We start from the raw sequence: 10939 nt of genomic DNA, 5'->3' as shown, positions 1-10939 counted from the left end.
AGCTGGAAGCTTTATTTAACATTATTTCTTGGTTGCTGTTTTGTGTTTTCTCTCAGGATCCCAGTAGTGGTAGTGACTCAGACTCAGAGATTAGTTTGACCGATACCCCAGTGGACCCCATTCCACCCTCACCAGAGGAGCCTGTGTATGTTAGTTCAGACCCAGAGGAGGACCCTTCTGAGAGTAGTGAGATCCCTATACATATTTCACCCTTGAGGCCAGATTCAGAGACCCCGGCCCCTGAGCTAGAATCTGAGATGCCTAAGACTGTACCTATCAGTGTTGGTGGCAAGTTAGCCCAGGATTGAGACTTTGTGTACTCCCGCATTCCTGAGTTGTGAGCTTTGGTGGATAGGCTAGCCAGAGAGTCTAGGCAGAGTGCTTCAGTTATGGATGATGAGTGGCAAGTTCGGGTGAAGATGGTGGAGCAGGTTTCTAGGAGGAGATTGGATGAGGGACCATCCACTAGTGATGCTGATGCTGAGGCCCGGAGGCTGCATAAGATCGTTCACTGGATGTTGGTTGTGTTGAGAGAGATTCTAGACGATTAGACGAGACTGTTGGTTGAGCCCGTAGATTGTTGTTTTTCAGCGCCAGTAGGCTTTGGGATACTTGGTCAGATGCCGCGATCCCTTTTTCATTTATCTTGTTGTATTTTAGAACTATGTTGTAGAAGAAGCTGTTAAAAGTTAAGGGTAGATAAGGGGATATTTTCCAGTTTTTCCTCTGTTTAACCCTGCTATATTATTGTACCTTATTTCAGAACTTGTGATAGCCAGATTTATCTTTATGTACCCTTTGTTTAAATAAATCCATTGTCTTGTTTTCCATTGTGCACCTTAAATATCTCATAAACTGTTCTCAATATCATGTTTCCATTCAACCATGTTTTCGTATAACCATGTTTAAAGATCGTAAAACCCTATTCTGTGCCATGATAAAACAACATTGATATGAGAATTATGTAGTAATAGGATTGCATGTGCAACTTGGGTAAATCTTAAAACCCGCAAAAGAGATTTTGTAGAAAATGTTGTTATATCTATGCCATGCTATCATATTTCTAAATAATTGCTCAATCAGGTTTGTAAGAAATGACCAACTCACCAGATGACCAAGAAGAAGAAATTCCAACCCAAGACCCAGAAGTAAACCCAGAAACCACCATGATGAGCAGACTTGCTCAGTTTTTGCAACAACCTGTGGCCCCTAAAGTTGGAAATTTCAAACACTTTCAATCTGTTTATCCCCCAAAGTTCTTAGGTTTTCCAGACCCAATTAAAGCTCAGTCGTGGTTGAGAGAAATGGAAAAAGCTTTTGAGTTAGCTGAAGTTAAGGACGACAAGAAAGCTCAGTATGCAAGTTATTATCTGAAAGATGAAGCAAGTTTCTGGTGAGAGTCTTCGAAGGCGTTGTTGAAAGGCAAGGACTTAACATGGGAAAGGTTCACTGAAATGTTTCTGGAGAAGTATTTGCCGAACTATATGCAAGATCAGTTGGAAATGAAATTTCTGGACCTTAGACAAAAGGATATGTCAGTAGCGGAATATGAAGTGAAATTCTCGGAGTTGTCTAGATTCGTACCTGAGTATGTGAATACAGAAGCAAAGAAGGCTAAGAGGTTCCAACAGGGACTTAAGCCGTGGATTAGGAGTTAAGTAGCATTGTTAGAGATCAAGAATTATGCCGCCTTGGTTCAAAAGGCAATGATAGTGGAAGGTGAGCGTGAAGCTGCAAGGAGAGAAAATAAAGGAAGAAAGAGGAAATTTGAAAGCTCGGAGCAAGAGCAAGGAAGTTCAAAGTTTAGAGGGAAGTTTGGCAAGAATGGTGGAGGTCAGAACCAAAAATTTCAGAAGTTTAAACCCGATAACAGAGCTCAGAAGAACCGTTTCCAGAAAGCAGGACAACCGGGGAAGGATAACAGGCCCCAGATTCAAGAATGCAAGAATTGTGGAAAGAGACACCCGGGAAGGTGTAATAAGTTGGATGTAATGTGTTTTAAGTGCAACCAGAAGGGGCATTACTCTTCAGAATGCCCAAGTGGAGCGAGGAAGCCTGATTTGGCTTGTTTCAAGTGTGGTAAAGTGGGCCATATGGCCAGGAATTGTAAAGAGCCTGTTTAGAAGGCTAATGTTCTCAGGATTGCTGGACCGCCGTCTCTCCCAGCACCACCAGCTCCCAGAGCTAGGACCTTTAACATGACGATGAAAGATGCGGTACAAGATGTAGACCTGGTAGCATGTATGCTTGTTATTAACTCAATAAAAGTAAAAGTATTGATGGATTCTGGAGCAACTAGGTCTTTTATCTCTGAAAGTATTCTTGATAAGTTAAATTGTGTTGCGTACCCTCTAGAACCTAATTTGATTATAGAGGTAGCAAATCAAGAGAAAGTTATTGCTAGAAAAGTTTGTCCCGATTGTGATGTGACTATAGAAGGTCGACACTTTTCTGCTGACTTAATTCCCTTTCAGTTAGGAGAATTTGAGGTTATACTAGGAATGGATTGGTTGTCAAACCATGAAGCGCAAATAGAATGTAAAAGTAAAAAGGTGAAGTTAAGAACCAAGGATGGTGAAAAGGTGATATTTAAAGGAAAGAGGCAAGAGAAGAAATTCCTAACGGCAATTGAGGTGAGAAGATTAATACGTCAAGGATGCGAAGTATATTTGGCTCATGTCATGGATATGGAGAAGGAATCTTTAAGGATCAAGGATATTCCGATAGTAAGAGATTTTCCGGATGTGTTTCCTGATGAATTTCCTGGACTACCTCCAGACAGAGAGATTGAGTTTAAGATTGATTTGGCTCCTGGAACGGAACCAGTATCGAAAGCTCCCTATCGTATGGCGCCAGTTGAAATGAAGGAATTGGCAGCTCAGTTACAAGAATTGTTGGACAAAGGAGTAATTCGGCCGAGTGTATCCCCGTGGGGCGCACCGGTGTTATTTGTAAAGAAAAAGAATGGAAGTATGAGGTTGTGCATTGATTACCGCGAACTGAATAAATTGACGATTAAGAATAAGTAACCTCTACCGCGGATCGATGATTTGTTTGACCAGTTAAAAGGAGCTTCATGTTTCTCCAAGATTGATTTAAGATCTGGGTATCATCAATTAAAAATTAAAGCAGAAGATATACCCAAGACTGCGTTTTGAACGAGAAATGGGCACTATGAGTTTTTGGTAATGGCATTTGGTTTGACAAATGCGTCAGCCGCATTTATGGATCTTATGAACAGAGTGTTCAAGCAATATTTGGATAAGTTCGTTATTGTGTTTATCGATGATATACTGATTTACTCCAAGACGGAAGAAGATCATAAAGAGCATTTGAGGATTTCCTTGGAACTTCTGAGGAAAGAGAAGCTGTATGCTAAGTTTTCAGTGCAATTTCTTGGCCATGTAGTTAATAAAGAAGGAATCAAAGTGGACCCAGCCAAAATAGAAGCTGTGATGAATTGGGAAAGACCCAAGACTCCTACGGAAGTCAGAAGTTTTCTGGGATTAGTCGGATAATACAGGAGGTTTGTGCAAGATTTTTCTAATATTGCTGTCCCATTAACGAAGTTGACAAGAAAGAACGAGAAATTTGTATGGACGGAAAAGTGCGAGGAAAGTTTTCAAGAGTTAAAGAAGAGGTTGGTAACCGCCCCAGTGTTAGTCTTACCAGATGAAAAAGGGGAATTTGTGATATTCAGTGATGCTTCATATAAAGGACTTGGATGCGTGGTTAATGCAACACGGGAAGGTAATAGCATATGCGTCAAGGCAGCTCAAGCCGCACGAACAAAAGTATCCAACGCATGATTTGGAATTGGCAGACATGGTGTTTGCCCTTAAGATTTGGAGGCATTATTTGTACGGGGAAAAGTGCGAGATTTATACGGATCATAAGAGTTTAAAGTATATCTTTACCCAGAAGGAATTGGATATGAGACAAAGATGGTGGTTGGAATTGATCAAAGATTATGACTGTGCGATAAACTATCATCCTGGAAAGGCAAATATGGTAGCAGACGCTCTAAGTCGCAAGGAAAGGTTGAATATGTTAACATAATCGGAAGAATTGATCAAAGATTTTGAAAAGATGGAAATAGGTGCAAACTCCAGAGTTTGGAGGTGAAGCTATATATGCGATGTCATTTCAACCCGAAATTTTGGAAAAGATTCGATGCTGTCAAAAGCAAGTGATGAATCGCCAAAAGGATAAGTTAACGAGAGAAGAAATTAAAGCTTAAAAAGATGGAAAAGGAATATACCGTGTTAACTCACGTATTTGGATACCTAATGTTGTTTAACTAAAGCACGAGATTTTGCAAGAAACGCATAACTCGAGATTTTCAATACACCCTGGAAGTACGAAAATGTACCAGGATTTAAAAGGAAGTTATTGGTGGCCAAACATGGAGAAGGAAATTGCAGAATGGATAAGTAAATGTTGCACGTGCCAAAGAGTCAAAGTGGAACATCAAAGGCCGAGCGGATTGCTTCAGCCACTGGATATACCAGAATGGAAATGGGAGCATATAGCGATGGATTTCATGGTAGAATTACCTAAAACCAAGTCAAATCATGATGCGATTTGGGTGGTAATCGATCGGTTGACAAAATCAACACATTTCTTGCCAATAAATGAAAGATTTTCGTTAGAAAAGTTGGTCAAATTGTATTTGGATGAAATTGTGATGCGTCACGGAGTCTCTGTATCTATCGTATCTGATAGAGATCCAAGGTTTAACTCGAGATTTTGGCGAAAATTCCATGATCATTTGGGAACTAAGTTGAAAATGAGTACGACATATCATCCGCAGACAGACGGACAAAGTGAAAGGACAATTCAGACAATTGAAGATATGTTGCGAACCTGCGCAATAGATTTCAAAGGAAATTGGGACGATCATTTGCCGTTAATTGAGTTTTCCTACAACAACAGTTATCACGAGAGTATTGGCATGCCGCCTTATGAAGCGTTGGATGGAAAAAAGTGTAGGTCCCCTTCATATTGGGATGAAGTTGGTGAGCGCAAATTAATTGGCCCAGAGCTAATTCAACAAACGAAGGAAAATATAGAAATGATTCGAAAGAGATTAATTGCAGCTCAAGATCGACAAGCAAAGTACGCAAATCAAGGACGTAAAGATATGCAATTCAAATCTGGAGACAAAGTCTTATTAAAGATATCTCCTTGGAAGGGTTTAACCCGGTTCAGAAAGAAAGGGAAGTCGAGTCCTAGGTATATTGGACCATTTGATGTATTGCGACGAGTTGGGAAGGTGGTATATGAATTGGCGCTACCTCCACCAATGCAACATCTGCACAATGTATTTCATGTATCTCTTCTGAAGAAGTATAATACTGATGCGAGCCATGTAATCGAGTTGGAACCAGTGGAAATCCAACCAGATTTGTCTTATATGAAACATCCAATTCGAATTTTGGACCGAAAAGAGAGGACGCTTAGAAATAAAGTTGTACCTCTAGTTAGAGTATTGTGGAGAAATCCACTAGTTGAAGAATCGTCTAGGGAATTAGAAAGCGAAATGAAAGAAAAGTATCCCCATCTATTTACTTAGACTAGATTCTGGGGACAGAATCCTTTTAAGGAGGGTAGATTATGACGACTGAGAATTTTTCGACGTAACTAAGTCAATAAAGTATGTTTTATGTGATGTGATTATAATTATGTGATTAAGTGTTGATTAACTATCTTTTCTGTATACTAGAATATAGGAGTGTAAGTAAAAGCGTTCCAATTTAAAGAGTCAGCTTAGAAGTTAAGCTGTGTTGTCGGGCCGTCAGGTAGAACGGAACCCGTCCAAACAAAGATTTAAAGAATATAAAATGTGAATTATGTGTGATTGAGCGAAATGAAGGTTTAAATAAAGTATTTAGTCCTAAGTTACGTGTCGATCGATAATGATAATGAGAAGCGTAATCGAAACGCTGAGCGTCGGTCCGTCAGGCTGAACGTGACCCGATACGCGTAAAAAGGGGTAAAGATTAAAGAAGGACAAATTCTCTGATCAAACCTGAGTTGTTATGTGATCGTATATGTGTGATTTCTTGTCTGTGTGCATGACTATGTGCTCTGTGACATTTTTATGAATTTAAAGGATTTATTTGATTTGAATAAAGGTTTATTTAACCTTCGCGTATTTTTATAAAATTATCCGAGTAAGATAAAAACATGGGATTTGTTTTGTTATCTTCATAGTGGTCCTAGAGACTTTTTAAAAATGATGAATGGATTTATTTGGTGGTCATTGCATTTTAATTGATTTTTATGTGGAAAAATGTTATTTTTAAGGCGAGTTTGTGAAATTCATATAAAATCAACCGTCCGCTCAAAAATCAATTATGAGTAATGGTTTAAAAGCTAATTTTGAGATCTACGTATTAAAATTGTCACTTGTAATAATTTTCGATTTTCCGAGAGAGATATATTTTATAATTGATTTTTATTATATTTGAGTAAAAAGAAAGAATCAATTAGGCATAAAAGGGATTTAGTAGATTACTAAAATGCCCTTGCCTTTGATAGTTTATAAACCATCTCCCCCCTTTTTTCTTTTCTTTCCGGTGCACTCCACTCTCCCCTTCTCTTTCTTTTTCACTCTCTTCCTCTCGGCTACTCCCTCTCTCTCTCTCTCGGCTCTCTCCATCTCTCTTCTCTCTCTCTTGCATACAACACTCAAACCTCACTCAAACTCAAAGATATTGCTCTCTTTAGTCTCTATTTTCGGTATACATCTCAATTTCCATTTGCATGTAAGTATTGTGTAAGTGTTTTGATGTTGATCTCTATGGTTGTGTTCAAGGAAATTGATTTCTTGATACAAAACTATAAGAGTGAATTCAAGAGGATTTTGTGGTTTAAAACTCAAGAGGAGACTCGTTGCGGGCTCTCTTAAGTTCGACCACCACCGGTGTAATAACCCCAATTTTTGGGAAATTTTTGAAACCCTTATGAATAGTGTTTTTGCTGAATAAAAAAAAAAACTTTTCATGCCACACTATGTAGGGGTTCTGATATGGATATTTTGAGATTTTATTAGTACTTTATATGGGATATAAGTGTATGTAAAGATCGTCAGAATCCAAATCCGAACACTTTGATTTTTCCCGGAAATCCACTAGATACGGAAAGAATTGAGAAAAAGGTAACCGGATAAAAAGGATTTAAATTAAAGGATTATAAGAGAGGATCATAAAAGGAATATAATATATTGAGAAAGGTTAAGGGAACCTAAGTAATAAGATCCCGGGTATGATCCCTCAAACGATAAACGAAAACGAAAGTTAAGCGAACCGTATAACAGATCAGCGGTCATTAGGCAAACAATTAGGAAGTTAAGCAAAGGGATTAGAGGAAGTGATGTCACCCAACCAATGAGAAGAGGACAAGGAAGGGAGGATGACATAGCAATGTGATGTAAGCATGACATAGGAAAGGAGGAGGTGTGGTTGGTTTATAACCACACAAATATAAGGTTATTAAGGTAATTAACCAAAAACAAAACAAAAAACAACCAAGCTAAGCAAACAAATCAAAAAACACAAAATCATTTCATTCTCATCATCTTGCTCTCGGCTTTTCATCTTTTTCAAGGGCAAGAATTTCAAAAATCAAGTTCCAAGCATTGTTAAATCACAAGGTAATTATCTAAGCTTCCTTGTACATAGATATGGATATGCTATAAGTTTAAGCTCCTAATTCCTTCACAATCTCTTCCAATAAATCAAGGAAGAAGATGGTGAATAGTAACCTTCAAGAAATAACTTTAGTTTTCTTGAATTTTTATGAAAGATTAAGGTTATACAAGCAAGGATCAAGGTTCTTTTAGGCATTCAAAGCTCTTGGGTTGTGTTAGGAAGCTTCAAGGAGGTATAAACAACTTTCACCTTTAACTTATAGTTTGAACTTTGAGTTTTGATAAGTTTATGAATGGATTAAGGTATATATAGAAATATCCATATATGTATAGCAAGATCCATGTGTGTTAGATATTTTGGTTGGATTTGTGGTGATTTTGGATATGAATCTTGGTTAATGGTTAGTGAATCTTAAGTTATGGTTAGTAGATCATGTTGTGGTTGAATAAGTTGGGAAACCTTGAGATTATGGACTGACTTTGCCTTGATATAATTTGTGTTGGATGTATTGATGATGGTTGGGTGGTTTGTAGTGAATTGGTAAAGAATTGGAGTGGTATAAATATTGGTAATCGCGTAAATATAGCCGTCGTAATGCCCGATTTACTTTAGACTGCTTTTGTTCATAACATTTGGACCCGAGGACTCCCTGCTAGATTATGACCACTGCCATGTTTAGATAGCTCATGTTACGAGCTTCGTTTTGATATGTAGTTCGTTCGATTCCGATTTACGGTTTAGGAGAAACGACCGTTTCAAGTAACGGCGTTTCGCGAACGAAACTTTTTCCCTCGCCTTACTTTGAAACATAGGTTAAAGACCAAAAAGGGTTAATTAATGTATGAAACATTTATGGTAAGTGTGTTAGGCAGTTGGTAAGACACCGCGAAGGAATCGCTTTAAAACTCGTAAAGGTTAAATTATTAAAAATGGTGGAGCCGAGGGTACCCGAGTGACTTAAGCGAATCAGTGAGCGCAAAACTAGCGTTAGAGTCTAAGTTAGTTAAAGTATAGATTTACAAGTGATTTTGGTTTAATTCCAACTTACTTGTTGTTTATAGGTTACCAGACTCGTCCCGAGCCTTTTATCACCCCAAGTCGCTCAGGCAAGTTTTCTACCCGATATACTGTTGTTGTGATGTAAATATATGTATATGCATTATCTTGTGATAGTGCATGATTGTTATTAGCAAATGTTGCGATATATTGAAGCATGCTGATATGGTATATATGCATGCCTGTTTCATATTCTTGGATTATATATCTGTTGGTTAAAATGCTTACAGTTGCATAATACCTATGCTAGAGATAAGCGGTATTTGAATTTACCCTTAGTATAGGGGATCAAAAGGTGAACTTATTTCTAAACCGGGAGTCGATGTTCCCGAGTATAATATATATATTTTTATATATATATGGTCATAGTTTTCAAAACTATTAATCGAATAAGGGTTATTCGATAACTTTATATTAATTATTGAATATTATTTCGAATATTATTCGAGGGCTTATGACTCCTTTATATTATTATTGAATATTACTTGGATATTCATTCGAGGATGTATGACTCCTTTATTTTATGAATATTATTTATAATATTCATTCGAGGTATTATGACTCCGCTTATTACTTAATAATATTCTTTATTTTATTAAAGAATAAGGTGTCAATAATCAAACTTATTTTCGATTATTCAAATAAAGATAGTACTTTCGTATAGGTATATCTTTGGATATTTCATATTCATTTCAAGTATAAGTTTCAAAACTTCTACTTCAATTCTTTTTATAAAGATTATTTTTATGGGAATATTATTTAAATAATAATATTCAGACATTTTCTAAATATATTGGGGACTGATTTACTTCATTAAATCAGCTTTATTCCAAACACTCTTTAAAGTGTTTTCGAGTCTTCAAAATGATTTTTAAAAGTTAGAGCGGATCCCAAAACTCATTTTTATATTTAAGATCTTCCTTTTTAAGGGGATTTAAATACTCGCTTAAAACCTGAGGGATCCGACTCTGTGGTGTATTTTATATTCGCAACAAGGTTGCAGTTTTGGTAAATGAATTGATTACTTACCCAACGTTCGGGAAGTAAGTCCATCTATTGAGTCGGCATAAGCAACATGGGCTCAGTGGGCGTCCATGATAGTGTAAGTGGCTCAGTGGGAGTCCATCAAATGCATAAGTGGCTGAGTGGCAGTCCAGCATAGGTCCTAATGCGGCCAGGGTGATGACCAGTGGGGAATTCGTCCATCTACTAGTAGAAAAGGTTACTTATTGGTATCTTTGTCTGATCAGCAAGATATCAGGTTTATGCCAAAGTTTTCTCCTTTCCAAATTCATTGGATATTGCAACTCTGTTTATAATTTTCATAACAGAGGTTTTCAAGGAGTGTATGAAATGTATATATATAGGTGTATATATATATCAGGATTTAATGAAGTATCTCGTAACTTCATTATTTATAATGATATTCAAAGATTGAATCTATTCAAATCTTGTCTTGTAGTCTCATCCATGTGATGAACTTTTGAACTGATTATAACTTGAACGGTGGTAGTTCAAGTAATATTTGGAAAAGATATAAGTATATTGGGGTATCTTGTAACTTCATCTTTTAAACTTATATCTAGTATATGATTATCTTATGCATGACAAAGATTTTCAGAAAAACGTTGAGACAAGGTTAGATATATGAGATCACCTTGCAACGATATTTTTATACAGTTATAAACTGGAACTCTGTGTATATTATGCATGGAAGAGGACTTCCAAGATTTTGAAAAGTATATATATATATATATACTGAATATTTTGCGACTTCATCGCATTAAGATATCAACTTGGTTCATTTCTTTTGACCAAGACTTTCATGAGTACTAAGAGAAGGCTCATATACTATTAATCATTATACATATTATTTTGGTGGGCTTGCTGCTCACCCTTTCTTTCTTCTTTCATCACACAACAACAGATAGAAAGGATGAACAGGACCAAGCTCCCGATTCGCAAGCGATTAGGAGACGTTCCGCAGTTTTCTAGAAGCATTGATGCCGCCGTAGCTGAGGTAGGAACTACCAATAGGCTAGGCTTTCAACTTCTAATGTACCAGATTTATGTATAATTATGAAAGTTAATAATGGCAAAGAAATGTAAATTTATTCAGAAAACCTTTTAAGGTGTATTGGCAGATAATTGTGGAATAAAATGACTTGTGGTTATTTTTGGATGTTCATCTCTGAGACTATAACGTATGGTGTGTGTGTGTTTATTGT

The sequence above is a fragment of the Apium graveolens genome, chromosome 5 (genome assembly GCF_009905375.1).
Source record: "Apium graveolens cultivar Ventura chromosome 5, ASM990537v1, whole genome shotgun sequence".
NCBI classification, from domain to species: domain Eukaryota; kingdom Viridiplantae; phylum Streptophyta; class Magnoliopsida; order Apiales; family Apiaceae; genus Apium; species Apium graveolens.
This window is presented reverse-complemented; position numbering follows the sequence as displayed.